The sequence below is a fragment of the Scylla paramamosain genome, chromosome 20, assembly GCF_035594125.1.
Source record: "Scylla paramamosain isolate STU-SP2022 chromosome 20, ASM3559412v1, whole genome shotgun sequence".
Lineage (NCBI taxonomy): Eukaryota > Metazoa > Arthropoda > Malacostraca > Decapoda > Portunidae > Scylla > Scylla paramamosain.
In genome coordinates, this window is record NC_087170.1 from 14,938,995 (window position 1) to 14,943,994 (window position 5,000).

Genomic DNA, 5,000 nt, shown 5'->3' on the forward strand with positions numbered 1-5,000 from the left:
AGGGAAGTGGACTGTCGAGGATCTGTTTGTGTTATGACTCAAGTTTCACTTCGTCAGGTAACTTGGGCTGTCCCGCACGTCGCCTCGTCACCAGCACTGAGAACAGGTTTTGAGCTGCGACAGTTACACCAGGTGGAGTTTGGAGGAAATTAAAACGATGAGAGAGAGAGAGAGAGAGAGAGAGAGAGAGAGAGAGAGAGAGAGAGAGAGAGAGAGAGAGAGAGAGAGAGAGAGAGAGAGAAAAGGCAGGTAGTGAACGGTGTGAGTAGAAAATTTTTGATAAACCGTAAGAACAGGGAGAAACGAAGTTATGAACAGCAAAATAGAAAAGTACACGAAGTAATGAACGGTAGGTAGGTAGTGTGGGTGAAGACTGAGTGTGGATTTGATAAACAGTTGAGTGGAGGAAAGAAAGGAAAATAAGTAAATAAACGATGAGAGGGAGAAAGCAAACTAAATGATAAATGGAAGCGCGATGATGATAAGCGAATGAATAAAAAGAAAAAAAAAAGAAAAGTCAAAGAACACAAGGAAGAAGAAGAAGAAGAAGAAGAAGAAGAAGAAGAAGAAGAAGAAAAGTGACAAACCTCAACAGGAGAGAAGCGAAAACATGAAAAACTTTGCTACTAGACGATAGAGATAACAAATTAAGCAACACAATCCGTAGCAAGGCCAGCTGCTAAACACGTGACGAGACTTGACAACAGCACGAGGGACTGAACAGAACGGCTGTACGCAAGAACGAGGACGAAGATAAAAAGAGACACAACAATACGAGTACATAAAAGAAGTATAAGAGCTAAGATTATTTATAGGCTGAAAACATCATATCACGAGAACCTTAGATATACAAAATGCAAGGTTAGAGAGAGAGAGGGGAGGAGGGAGGGATAAAGGTAGACGTGTTTTCTTTTAATCAAACTAGTTAAGTGTTGTGCACTGAGAGAGAGAGAGAGAGAGAGAGAGAGAGAGAGAGAGAGAGAGAGAGAGAGAGAGAGAGAGAGAGAGAGAGAAATGTTATGGGAGAACAGAACACAGCGTACCAGATGGCTAAAAGTGAGAATGAACGAGAGCGTGAACCACGAACAACAGTAATAACAAAAATGAGAACACGCGAACCACAAGAACGACAAAGAACGAAAGAAAGAACAAAATTGAGAACCGCGAACCATGGAAACAAGAATGAGAAAGAAAGAGCTGCAAACAAGAACAAAATTGAGAACCACGGAAAAAAAAACAGAAAACAGAACCGCATAGAACCAGAAAGACTAAAAGTGGACTACATGAGCCAATGAACTGCGGTAACCCTTGCCTCTTCCCCTTAAATATAAGTAAATAAAATAATAAAAAAATAAAATCATGCAGTACTTATTTCATTGCTTCCAACCATCCTTCATCATACTTTACCTTCCTTCCTCCTTCCCTCGTTCCCTCCGCTGCTGTTCGTTTAACTGATGCAAGTAACAAGGCGCCCTCTGACACACACACCTGCGACACATCTGTAACACACCTGGTTAATCACCGCCCACTTGTTTCAGGTGTGACAGGTGTATATAGGAGGAGTGTGTGAGAGAGAGAGGGAGAGGAATAGAGGTTATGCTGTACGTGTGTGTGTGTGTGTGTGTGTTTATGTTTTGTTGCCACGTGTAGAGAGAGAGAGAGAGAGAGAGAGAGAGAGAGAGAGAGAGAGAGAGAGAGAGAGAGAGAGAGAGAGAGAAGGGATATTTGGGGGAAGAGGAATTAGAAGTTGGTATCCGTTCCCCCCTCCTCCTCCTCCTCCTCCTCCTCCTCTCCCCAAGTTAAAGTCCTCTCTGACCCTTCATACTCGGTCTCCCTAACCAGTGTCTTCCCCTCTCACTTCTCTCACTGTCCTTCCCCTCCTCTCCCTTCCCTTCCCTTCTCCTTCCTATTCCTCCCTCACCACGTGTCAACTGCTGATAACACCACAGATAAAGCTTGTTTCGCGTTGCTCTCTCTCTCTCTCTCTCTCTCTCTCTCTCTCTCTCTCTCTCTCTCTCTCTCTCTCTCTCTCTCTCTCTCTCTCTCTCTGCGTGTGTGGTTAAAAGTTATACTCGTACTCTGCGTGTGCATTTCTAGTTATATTCTCTCTCTCTCTCTCTCTCTCTCTCTCTCTCTCTCTCTCTCTCTCTCTCTCTCTCTCTCTCTCTCTCTCAACGAATGGTGTATATCTTCACCACCTGCGGGTTTATTTATTTCGAGTACGTTAACAAAAGCCTTCTCAACACCACCACCATTACCACCACCGCGCACACTCCTTACAGAAATGCGCCGCTTGGCAACTCGAGGCAAACAGCTGGGCGGTGCATCAGCTGTTCTCTCGCTGTTCATTCACTGGGGTCCGGGAAGGGGGAGGGGGTGATAGATGCAGGGGAGGGTAAGGAAGGAGAGGGTGACAGGGTGGTATGCATTGTTCATTGTTCACTCTTACCCCGTGCTGTTAGAAGCGGCAGGGTTTTTGGGTTGTGATCAGAAAAGTTATATTGAGAATGTAAGCTAACTGGTTGTAACTGGCTGACAGTTAACATTCGTTCTTCATCTCTCTCTCTCTCTCTCTCTCTCTCTCTCTCTCTCTCTCTCTCTCTCTCTCTCTCTCTCTCTCTCTCTCTCTCGTGCTTTCACTATTGCGTGCTTAAGCTATTTATGTATGTTTTTGTGTTAGTGGTGGTTTTGTGTGTTGTATATTCTACGCTTCATTGTTATTGTTTAACATATTGTAATTATTTATCATTGCATATCGTATTATACATTTTACATTATTTGCATACATTTATGTTAGATCCCAGCGTGTAGTATTACCATTAGCATGTTCTTTCATTTTGGCGTATGATTTGAAAAAAAAATATACAGGTGTGCTTTGTTTGATATATGTGTGTGTGTGTTACATTGTGTTTTGTGGTGTGTTGCAGGTACGGGCCAGTGTGTCGCTCAGGGAGGGAAGGAGGTAGGGAGGATGGCAACACTGCTGGTCACGTGACTAAAGTGTTGCCACCGCGGCGGTCAACCCTTGGCGACTCATGGGTAAATATGACAACAAATAACCAATAATGATGAAAATAATTAACTGAGTTTGTATATGTATTTGATTATGTTGAAGATTGATATATATAGTGTTTTTCAATGGCCTTATGGGTGAGTGTAGGATTGGTGTTGCCTTTAAGTGGTGATGGGAGAGGGAGAAGGAGAGAAAGGAAGCCTGTGTTGTGTTGGTGGACTGGAGGGTGTTAGCGAGTGTTGGCATGTGGCTGGCAGGCCTCCACAGTACTTGTAAATAGTTGACACCACTCCAGCCTCCATCCATGTGATGGCATCTCTTGGATTCTCTCCTCCCCCAACACACACACACACACACACACACACACACACACACACACACACACGCTGAGTTAGAGAGGATATTTACATTTTTAATTTAGAGAGAGAGAGAGAGAGAGAGAGAGAGAGAGAGAGAGAGAGAGAGAGAGAGAGAGAGAGAGAGAGAGAGAGACTAAATACTAAACCCTTAAAAGCTACATACATTCACAAAGAAAAGTGGTAAGAGAAATACAGAGTTGCCAAGATGTGTTTGGGGACGACCAGATGCAGGAGGCAACCCCAAGTTACCAGGGAGAGTAGGGAGGGAGAGAAAAGAGGAAGGGGAGTTGGGGGGGGTAGTTGATCTCTGCACGAGAAAATCTAGGCTGGCAAAGCTGTTACATTCAGGGAACTGTGATTGTGTGGAGGTAGTGGAAGAAGTGAAAGAGGAGGAGGTGGAAGAGGGAGTCAGTTCCAATCGCACCGTCTTCACTTCACCACCACAACCTCCTTACTAAGCACTTTCTCTTTCCTCTTTCTTTCCCTCATTTGTATTTTCTCACTGCGCTTTCCTATTTTTCCCCGATCCTCCCCCAAAATTTATCACCCCTTACTTGATGCACACACCCTCCTTCCCTTCACCACCCACCCACCTCTCATACCTCCCTCCCGTCCTTTCCTTTTCTCCATCCCCACCCTCCAGCCCTCCTCCTTTTCTCCCTTCCACTCATCCATTCCTCCACCCTCTCATTTTCTCAAGACGTTCCCGGAGCCTCAGTAAGTGGTCCGGGCTCTCACGCAGCAATGAACAGGACTTCAACTCGCTGGCCAGTCCTTTCCACTAGGAATATTTTTTTTTCTCGTCTGAGCGCAATACTGGAGAGAGAGAGAGAGAGAGAGAGAGAGAGAGAGAGAGAGAGAGAGAGAGAGAGAGAGAGAGAGAGAGGGGGGAATGGAGGGATTGCGTGAAAGTAGCTCATCGTTGCACAAAGTAATAAAAAAAAGTACGCATCGCCTGCAGGTCTTGACTTCATTAGCTTAGTAAATACCCATCTGCCTGCCTACCTGCACCTACACACACACACACACACACACACACACACACACACACACACACACACACACACACACACACACACCTGTCCACCCATGTACTCGTTTCACCTGCGGGATTATTAAGGTCAGTACATAGGGAGAGAAGGGGCGTCCTTGGCATTGCACGTGTCAGACTTATTGATTTCTTTCGCTACCTAATGCAACCATTCACTTAACTAAGGCAGGTCTGTCTTGGTCAGAGTTTGTTTTTATCCCAATATTACAACATTTTGCTCCAGTTCTTGCAGACTAAGTGATATGAATGATAGTACTTGTTGGAATGGGTAGAGGAGGAGTGGTCGAGAGGTGTGATGGTGAAAGGGAGTGAGGTGTTGGAGCAAGGGTGCGAGTCAGGAGTGAGGTGTTGGGAAGATATTTTTATAGAGGTTGTGTCGTGTTGTATATTCATGTATAGGGCTACTGTCTTGCAACTTCCCGTATGTGCTTAAGCTCCCAATAGACTGATGATGTGTGTTGTGGTAGGGTAGGCCAAGGTCGGAGATGTGAAGGTTGGAAGTAGGTCAGATGATGCAAGGTAGCAGCAAGGCAGTAGTAGGTCGTGAGTTAGCAATGGGGGCGGGGAGGCAGTGGTG

The 5,000-nt window shown here is 45.2% G+C and overlaps 1 protein-coding gene across 2 annotated transcripts in view; it reads left to right on the forward strand.

The window, feature by feature from the left end:
• LOC135110426 (atos homolog protein A-like) overlaps positions 1–5,000 on the forward strand; it is a 68,328-nt gene that overhangs the window by 41,726 nt on the left and 21,602 nt on the right. Inside the window, exon 2 of one of the 2 annotated variants that reach the window (XM_064022751.1) lies at positions 2,928–3,039. The exons of the other annotated variant lie outside the window; for it this stretch is intronic. The gene's annotated coding sequence lies outside the window, so the exon portion shown is untranslated. The remainder of the gene's footprint in view (positions 1–2,927; positions 3,040–5,000) is intronic. 2 annotated transcript variants of the gene reach the window in all.